This window comes from Atractosteus spatula, chromosome 10, assembly GCF_055471065.1.
Source record: "Atractosteus spatula isolate fAtrSpa1 chromosome 10, fAtrSpa1.hap1, whole genome shotgun sequence".
NCBI lineage: Eukaryota > Metazoa > Chordata > Actinopteri > Semionotiformes > Lepisosteidae > Atractosteus > Atractosteus spatula.
The window spans coordinates 10911428-10921388 of record NC_142715.1 but is presented as its reverse complement, the minus strand read 5'-3'; the positions used below and the strand labels follow the sequence as shown (position 1 = coordinate 10921388).

Sequence of the window (9961 nt, the reverse complement as noted above, 5' to 3'; positions counted from 1 at the left end):
AGAGTAGTAGTTTATGTGGTAATTTCAGGTACTGTACAATGTAAGAACTAAAGTTAACTACTCCCATAGTAATGCGTGGGGTCCTATCAATAGAAAAAAAAATTGTTGTAACCCGAAAACACAACAAACACAAAACGAGAAGTCTTCCAGGAACCTAGGTAAATCCCTGTAGTAGTCTAACAACTATGAAAAAAAAAACCAAACGCAACACCTTCAAAAGAAAAAGAACATTAAAAACAAATCTGGGGAACAACAAAAACACAGAATCTAATGCGAGAGCTTTTTCAAGTCTTCAGTGCTCCTCTCGTCTCAGTAGACCTCTCTCATATATTTGTGTACAGGTCAGTTGGAGGTACACAGCTGTGTAATTTTAGTAGGGAGCTGCGTCAGCATGCATGGGCTTCAAAGGAAAAGTCAAGGTTTATTCCATGCTGAAAAGAGAAGGAAACACAATGTTTCAGCTGTGGAGCCTTCTTTGATTGTGACTCAAAATAAACATAAACATAAATAAATCATCTCCATCAAATACCTAAGAGTATCTAAACTCGACAGTTGCTTTCAGTAGCTAAAGACACTACTCCAGGTGAGGCTTGAACTCACAACCTCGGCATAACTCCGCTATGCACTGCTGTATAAGTACCGCGCGCTGACCGATTGCGCCACTGGAGCTGTGCAAGATGTGATCCTTATACAGACTGACGCTGCAGAAACACAGGGTGAAAACAGTTTCGGTTGTGGATCCATCTCCACATGGGGAACACTAAAATAGCAAGGAAAATACAAGAAAAGAAACTGAAAGAATTGTGCTAACAGCAAAGAGGGACGGAGGGAGGTGGTCGAACAAGTAAATCAGCCTGACAGATTATTTGTAGCGACATTTTTTGAGTCAATCAGCACACTGATTTCTCTTCATGTGCCTTAAACTGTGCAGTTTGTATTTTCGTTGTAGCTAGGTTTCTTCAGAAGTCCAGTAAATTGACAATAATGGAGAACTTGCTGACGCACCCCGTCGTGAAGACCCTCTGTAAGGTGATTACACGTTTCATTTTCAAGTCGCCTCCTTTACAGCAATTGCAGCTCCGACACTGAGAGAAAGCATGAGAAATGGCAGTACAGGCTCGATGGCTTCACATCTCCTATCAATCACATAAAATTGCAGTAAAGCGCTCTAAATATGACTCTGAAGTACTGGGAAAGATGATTATTTTGAGCGTGCCTCCCAGGGTCTGCTACAAGGCTGAAGTTGGCATCTTATTCGCGTTTTTCGTTCCGCCTTAAATGCTGCTGCTGTGATGTTATGTCGCCTTTCGCCTGTAGATGGCTCTCTTCGATCAGTACTAATTCGGCTGGAATACTGTAGACATCCTCAGTGAAAGGGAATATCCAAATAAATAGCGACTGTCCAAATTATATTTTTGTATGGAATATATTTTAGAAAATCGCAAACCAATTTTAAAAACTCACCATAACATGGACTTGCAATGGGAAAAAGGTGATTGTGCTTTCTGCTTATTGCTACGGCCCTCCCCCCTGATTATAAAAACGTCTCACAATTCTGACACCGAGGTGTGAGAGACAATGTAATCGACTATCAAAATCCTGAAGTACAAGACATTTTAATGCACCATTTTTCAAATATGACCCTCTGATCTTGGCTTGTCAGAATACATTGCGAAAAAGTATGGCACGAATTGCACGAATTGCAATGGCACAAATTGTTGAGAATATCACTGACCTTGCCGATATTTGCAGGGGATACGAATATTTTGCGCACGTTGAACTACAGCACGTAAGAATTGAGCTCCTTAGTCAATATCACCGGGGATGTCCAATAATGACGAACATCTGTAGCTTCAAGGAAACTTCGACTCGCACATGGAGTTTTATCTTCGAATGGAGGGTGGGAGAATTCATTTATACTCTCGTTGCTCATTAGCTAAACTATTTTAAAAATATGACGCAGATTTGTTCGAGAAACTTCTAATCGCCTTAAAGAGAGTCTTCTTGAAGACGTGCACCAGGTAGCTCTCCACTGTTAATTGACAGGACTTTAGAATAAACTGTTCTCACACAACCACCATACAAATTACACATCTTAAGGAACATGAAGAGAAATCTGTGTACTAAATAACATAAAACTGTCGCTGCAAATTATCGCCAAGCTGTTTTACGTGTCCTAACACCTCTTTCTTTCCTACTTTGCAGCGAGCACAATTCTTTCTGTTTCTTCATCGCTATTTTATTGTCTCTTTCCCCCACGTGGAGATGGATCCACAGCAGAAACTTTTGGTCCGTTCCTGTTACTCTGTCCGATTGAAAGAGCTGTATTAAAGGCACTCCCATCTCTGCAGGAAAGTTATTGCTGCTCTCAACACAATATACTGCAGCCAAATGTGATAGCGATACTGTCACTGCCTGTGGGCCACGTGTTCCTGCTGTCAGCCTATTATGTCATGTCCATCCACACCCAGAAACATTACTGCTGTAGCACAAGAGTTATATAGGCGCAGTCAATAGAGCATGAATCTCTTAATCTCAGAACTGTGGGTTCAGCCCCCACATTGGGTCCCTCTGTGTCAATTTGATCCCCCCAATCCTCCTAGCATGACCTGATGGCGTAAGAGTGATACCCAGTGCCTTATATGACCTTTGCGTAATTCAGCTTTCTTTCCACTCGATTCAGATTTTGATCTGAAATCATCGGCCAAACAAGAGTTTGTCTAAATCGAGGGAGATCTGCTCACAAGCAAGTATTAAACACTTCAGCATTTACTGTTCGAATACCACACTTTGTCAAAACACTGCCGCTTCTTAAGCTAATAAGTAATGGTTTTTGAGCACGCATTGTATTGTTAATGCTTATATTAAAAAAGCATAAATTCACATAATGGAATTTGGACTGAACAAAGTAGTCCAGCCCCTTTACAACATTACATACCCACTGATTAAAGCTTAAAACTACAGCAGCAGGAGTAACAATAATGGCAACAACATGTTTGGAGTTCGGCATTTCATTTATTCTGCGGAAACATCGTATCGGAATGAACTGCCCGGATAAAAGAGTAATTGCGGCTTCAGATCGTTTTACAGAGCATTGCGTTGTTCTGTTCATACTGACTACACGCTTTAAATTTGTCATTTACTGCAAGCGTTTCTTTTCCAGGTTTTTCTGAAATTCCTTGCATTTGAGCCAGCACTAAAATATTTCATTCGCGTCGCTGAATACATCGTGGAAACGGTATGCGACAGTTATGTTCTCTTACTATTGAGACTCCTACATTGCGAGTTTTTTGAAGACTTTGAAACTAAAGGGAAGTAGTGACAAATGAAACAGGCACAGGTGGGGTTTGAACCCAAAACCCTCGGTTTACGAGACCGACGCCTTACCACTTGGCCACCACGCCTTCGCGCAAACAGAGGAATAATGTTGTTCAAATTATTTTTTTCTGAATCTGGTTTACATCGCCTGGAGGCAGCAACAACAATAAAAGGGATTCTTAACAAGGAGCAGTGTGACTCCAACAGATGCTCCTGAAGAGACTGGAGGTTTAAGCCAGCTCCTTAGAGCGCTCGGCCGCGTTACTCACGACAGCAGCTCTTCAGCTCTTGTGGTCTGACCTAGTGGTGTTATGATGTGTGGAAACGACCGCAACTTCGTTTTCTGAGATGCTTTCTCTCACTTGGTGAAAATCTCGACCTCTTTGGCATCTCTGGCTATAGTTCTTCTGTGGAGCAGGCTTTCACACCTCTGCTTATAGTGCCCTTGAAGTCATTTTATTTTTACAGGAAGACGCATTCCCTAACGATCTCTCCTGTTTTAGAAATGCTTTATAAGGCGTGTTTGATTCAACGGAAAAACAGTATTCTAATTGTACAATGCAGATCTATGCGGCATTCGTACTGGATTTGACTGGGATTCTGAAATACTTCTTGCAAAGGTATTCAGACTTTCTTGAACCTATCATAAAAACACAGACCTGAAACTCCCTAGCTTCCAGTCTCTGATGTTGCTGTCCTTAAACTCGGACGTGATGTTCTGCAGACGTGCAGTGTCCCTTTACTCTCGTTGTTTTCAAAACGACCTCCGTTGTCGGGCGCAGTTGAAGTGGAACTGGCCTGACTGCACTGGAAAGTACGGAATGACAAAATGTTTCTACGGCTCAAAATGTCCCTTTAGACCCTTGTCATGTCTGTGTGAGGAACGGGCAGGTAGAGAGGTTTAACAGATGCTCATGATGTTTCACACGGGGTGTTACCTGTCGTAGTGTTTCAAAAGATGTGTTAGCGGATCACAGATTATCTTGAAAAGATTTGGGTTTGCACTGGCTGGGATTCACACCCGACTCAATTATTTGGAAGGCGCCTGTACCACCAACGCACTTCCGAGAAGCACCTGCAAATTATCACAATCCTCTCTTTCACCTACAAAGTTATGGAGACACAGACGTCCAATGAAAACTAATTTTATTCACTCAAGGCTCCACTCTTTTGTTGTGATGTCATTTTAATTAATATTAGCTTTGATAAGGTGTCGTTTTTGCCTCTTAAAGTTAAAGTCTGCTCCTTTCTTCCTGGTACAGAAATAACATGTTCCATCTTTGTTTAAATACACCACTAAAAGTAAATTATTCAGCTCTACCGCCTGTGTGCATCGACAAGACATCTCAAACGGACTTATCACATAACAACACGATCCTTCCTGTTACCATTCCTGTGGTTGGGGCGTTGTTTCACCCTTTTACGTTCTTCTACAATATTTGCAGACAGGGCTTTATCACTCGAGTTGTACAGAACAAGTGTGCGTCAGTCCATGAAAATCACCAGTACTGCTGTTTTTCTATGCATAGTTTAATTAAGAGCACTTAAAAGATGCAAAAAGCTTTCAATTAAAACAGAATTGAAAGACAGTCGAGTAAGGAGGTAGAAAAAAAGCTCTCTCCCGTCTGGGAATCAACCATCGTCGCACGTGTGACTGGATACAAAAATAACAGATTAATTTTTGCCCAGTCTCTTGAAGCTTCGATGCGATTATTTTTCCTTCCTTATTTCTTCATTCCCATGAATTTACTCTTCAGTAGAGGAAACGCGAAAGTGGGAAACTGCAGGCATTCTCTGCACATCTCTAAGTCTGTTCCATAAGTATTCGCATCGGGGATGTAGCTCAGTGGTAGAGCGCATCGCATGTATGAGGTCCCAGGTTCAATCCTTGCCACCTCCAGGTGCTTTATATTACAGTACTCACATGGCAATTTTCTGTTGAGTGAGAACTCTTTGCTCGTGTTCAGAGAGAGCCAGGTTTACACAATCAAATGCAGGCACACTCGACGTGCTAGAGAGTTGCGCTGCTGTTTTAAATGTACCTCATTTAGTACTGTTAAATCCTAAATTACTTGAACTAATAATTTAGTTCAAATTCAAGAAATCCAGAGATTGCTTCACACTTGTCGTGGCTGTTGCAGAAAACACCTGTTGAATCCCACCCGGGATTTCCTGAGAGATCATTCAGCGAGCGAATCCTCCTTCTGAACTCCGCACTAAACTGAAAGCTTCACGAACTCCTCACTGCGTGTCCTGTACTGTTACAAGTGCTCTCGTGTATATGTGAAGCACAGCCATAAACACACTTTGAACTTTTTTCCGTTTGTTAAGGAAAATGAAAAAGAGCATGACAAGTATGGATCGTATAAAATATCCATGGCACAACTCGAGAAAGTACTGAAGGACTACACATCGACTTTTGATGATTACAAGAGATTCAAGAAACACAACCGTCCGCACCTGGGTTTGGATCCTGAACGCTAGAGTTAAAAGAACATAAGCGACGGATATGACCTATAAACTCTCTTAATTGTCTTATAGTTTATGAAATAAAACAATTTCTTAATAATTTCTAACTGTTGATAGACGATTTATTGAATTTTAACAAAATCACAATTGCAAACTTTTTCGGTTAAACTGTTATTCACATACTCTAACGTAGATAAACGTTAGTGTCTTCCGGTGTGTGAGCCAATTTCTCCAAAAAATATTTGTTAGTCTGTCGAGAGGCTGTGCAAGGTGTTAAGAAATAGAATTTCTAAAAGACAGGCTCCCTAAGCTTAACATCAAGGCAGAAAAAATGCTGTTTTCTCTACAGAAATGCTCTTTAGATTTCAGCACTGTTGCAACTCCCTTTATAAAGGTTGTGCACACGTATACAACCAAGGCATTGAAAGTTTTTTTTTAATTATTGTTCCAAAAAATGTTCCATTTGTTTTCTTTTTAATGTTGTTGATTAAAAGATTTTATTAAATGTGAAAAAAATCTGAATGTGAAAATAGGTCAAAATGCTATTGAAAAAAATCAGTAATGTGAGGAAAGATGGATTGTGGGAGCCCCTTAACTACCCATGTCATGCTGTATTTCTCACTCATTCTACTGGGAGTGGTGCCATCTCATTCTACTGGGAGTGGTGCCGTCGCTTCTGGATAAAGTCTGTCAGTGGTCATTCCAGACGGGTCAGGTATGACTGCTCTTCGGCACAAGAGACACGTGACTTGCGAGGATCTCGACAGTGTTGACTTTCTTTCAGAGCCCGGATAGCTCAGTCGGTAGAGCATCAGACTTTTAATCTGAGGGCCCAGGGTTCAAGTCTCTGTTCGGGCGGTTGTGCTGTTCTTAAGTCTATTGTGAATGTCATTCTAAATAGTCTTTTATCTTTCACTCTTCTAGCTGTACTGTGGTTATTTTAAATGTCCATTACTTGTATTTACAGTAGTGTATTTAGTGTTTCATTTCACAAACCGAAAATGTTCAAGTAGATCTTGTCACTCTACTCCACGTAATCATCTAAATTAAATCACAGTAGAGTACAGAACACGCAGTGAGGAGCTCACACAGTGAGTGCTCTTGAATACGACGAGAGGAAAGGCACACTGCACATCTGCAGAACATCACGTCCGAGTTTACAGCGACAGCAGAGGTTAGAAGCGAAGTAGTTTTTTATTACTCGCTCGCTGAACGATCTCTCAAGAAACCTCGGTTGAGATTTAACGGGTGTCTAACAATCACGTTCAAAAAGGTGACGATAAGTTTTTTTTTAACTAGGTAGCCTTAATGGCAACACAGTGTGAGTAATCTTAAAGCAGCTGCAGATGGAGTAGCCGTAATGGCAAAACAGTGCTTTGAGTTCGGCTTTTCTTATTTCTTCTGCAGAACCAGTGGTATTGGAATATACTGATCCGTATAAGAAGCGCTTTCGGTTTCTGATTATTTTTATTGAGCGCTGCTCTAAACTTTACATTTGCTCGGGCTAGTTTTCCCCATGAAAAAAAGACATATCCCTAATTACATGATTTCACTTTTCTTATCAACGAGTAGAAATAAAATATATACTTCATTATAAGTACCACAGGCAAGACGGCTGGTGGTCTAAGGCGTTGCGTTCAGGTCGCAGTTACCCCTGGAGACGTTTGTTAAAATCTCACTTCTAATAAAGAGGTCTTTCTCGTTAGAGTAGAAACGATAGAAGCCTTAAGCGGGAAAAAATATCACAACATCTCGGATTTCACGTGTTCAATGTTAACTGTCTCAGTGGTTGCCTCGGTGATTGATGGCTCTTCTCCCTCGCAGGGTGACGGCAAACTTCTTCAGAGAGGGAGTCTCCCACGCACGGCTTTTCTTTATCAAGAGCTGAGACAACAGAAACAGACTTCAAACTGACATGAATTACTTCTTGAGCGTTTATGATCGTCTTTAAAAAGCTGAGAGCAGGTGAAAACGTCTTTGGAAAAGAGGAAATGTCTGCTGACAGTAAACTGAGCTCACACTCAGATGCGGCCAAGCGCTCCTCGTTAGTACAGTGCTGAGTAACCTCGCTTGTCGCGCGAGAGACCGGGGTACGTTTCTTTGACAGGGCGCTGGTTTAATTTTTTAACAACCTGACTTCATTTAGAAAGTGTGTACTGTGTACTAAGTTTCGGACTAGTTAGTGCAGTAGAATATGGAGATCATCTCCAGCTCTGAGCTCAACTGCAACAAGCAGTCGTGCTGAACAAAGTCAGAGAACCAGCTTAACGTGTGCTCAGTGTGGTGCTCAGGACACAGGGGTATTGTTGTGGTTATAATTAGCACAAACCGATCAGTAAATTAAAATGCAGAACACGTTAATATAGGATTATTACTGTGTCTCTGTCCCGTTTGTATATAACCCAATGTCCCTCACAGTTTAAAAGATACCAGTATGGACACCTAACTCTTAATTCGGTGCTCATTGCAAATAGTACCAAAACAAGCACGTCCGACAGCTGCGGGGTTGAAGGTGAACATGTATCATATTATAATGGCTTCTATTTCCACTGATCAATGAGACAGATTCATGAGGAGATCCTACGCACAACTAAGCGAACACATCGCTATTTCGGTCTGATGTAGAGGCTCCATTTGTGTCAGCAGTACTATAAATGTAAGTCTTATATACTTTCAGGGGCTGCATCTGTAGCGCATCATCTAAGAAGACTGTTTTACTTTACCGCATGGTTACATTCACCCACCCAATTTATTCTCAATACCCAATGGCTCAATAACCCTGTTTTCCCCTGGGAACCACCAGTGTACAGTCCCATTCCATTCAAAAATATAACAAATATATTAAATTAATATATTAAATTAACAAATATATTAAATGAATTGTGTAACACAGAACTGGAAAGGTGAACCCGGGATGGCTGAGAAATTGATTAAAGTTATATTTTTTTAGGTGAATAATTGCTGAGCAATTGAACAGGTGAAACCGTTGACCAAGATAGTTGAGTGGTTAAGGTGTTGGACTTAAGACCTACTGAGCAAATGTCTATGTGGGTTCAATCCCTGCTCCTGTAATTTGCTTTTGAAGTGACAGAACACTTTGAAGATTTACACTCTATTAAAGTATGTATTTACTAAATTTCAGTTCTCTTCACTCCCTGGGATAACTGAACTCTCACTATCACATACTGAAGGCTTTACATGGATTAGCTGTGATACAGCTCCTAATAAAGACAGAAAGAAACTGTATAAATGGCATGTTTTAAATAAACGTGTATTGATAAACTTCATTATTAATAAAAGTGGTGTGACGGGAAAGCAAATTAAATATTACAATGATATTCCAAGCAACTGATGTGTGCCGGAACCAAATGTCATCCACTGTGGGCTTTGTAAATTGTTTAAAAATTGTAAGTGAAGTTGAGATAATTAACAATTTGTTGAATCCTGCAGTTACAGATTAAAATGTGAGAAGATTTTCTCTGGGTTTATCTCTGTCCGAGTGCCTGATGTGAATATGCTGAACGCAGTGTCTTTGATTTATGTACTCAAACAACCAAAGAATCCCATATTTGTCATCCTATGGTTTGTCAAACGTGATTTTTTAAAAGTGGGTGTGATTTCGTTTAGTCTTTCGCTCCTGTACTAGAGCAGTAATGTTTCTAGACACGCATGAGCGTGGTATAGTAGGCTGACTGCAGGAACATGTGGCCCACAAGCAGTGACAGTATAAGAGGTGTCTGCAGTATGTTGGTTTATGAGCAGTGATAAAATAAAATGCAGAGGAAGCAGGTGTGCCTGCATTAATAAAGCTCCATCGAGCGGAAAAAGTTACAGAAGAACCAACCGAAATCCAACAGAAAGTTTCTGCAGCTGAAATCACAGGCAAAACTGCCACAGGCTTGAACTCACAGCCTTAGCATGACTCCACTATGTACTGCTGTATAAGTACTGTGCACTGACCAATTGCACCACTGGAGCTGAACAATGTGTTTGTTACATGTCTTAGATGTATTTACTGGAAGGTTGACGAAATCGTAAATCACTGATTTCATTATCTGCACGTTTAATATCTAGGAGAGAGAACTCCTTCAGGTTCTACAGCTCATAAGTGCACTTTAAGAAGTCTTTGCTTTTGTGAGATGAATCTCCGAGGTGCAACTTTTTTCTTATTACT

General features: G+C 40.7%; 3 non-coding genes across 3 annotated transcripts; 1 reads left to right on the top strand and 2 right to left on the bottom strand.

Annotated features, from left to right (window-relative positions):
• Window positions 1-575: 575 nt before the first annotated feature.
• Window positions 576-669, bottom strand: trnai-uau (transfer RNA isoleucine (anticodon UAU)). The gene is made up of 2 exons: window positions 632-669; window positions 576-611 (listed from the first exon to the last, which is right to left on the bottom strand). It is a non-coding gene; the product is annotated as a tRNA-Ile (tRNA).
• A 2663-nt stretch (window positions 670-3332) lies between these two features.
• On the bottom strand, window positions 3333-3404 carry trnat-cgu (transfer RNA threonine (anticodon CGU)). Its single transcript has one exon. It is a non-coding gene; the product is annotated as a tRNA-Thr (tRNA).
• A 3168-nt stretch (window positions 3405-6572) lies between these two features.
• Window positions 6573-6645, top strand: trnak-uuu (transfer RNA lysine (anticodon UUU)). Its single transcript has one exon. It is a non-coding gene; the product is annotated as a tRNA-Lys (tRNA).
• The last annotated feature ends 3316 nt before the right edge of the window (window positions 6646-9961 follow it).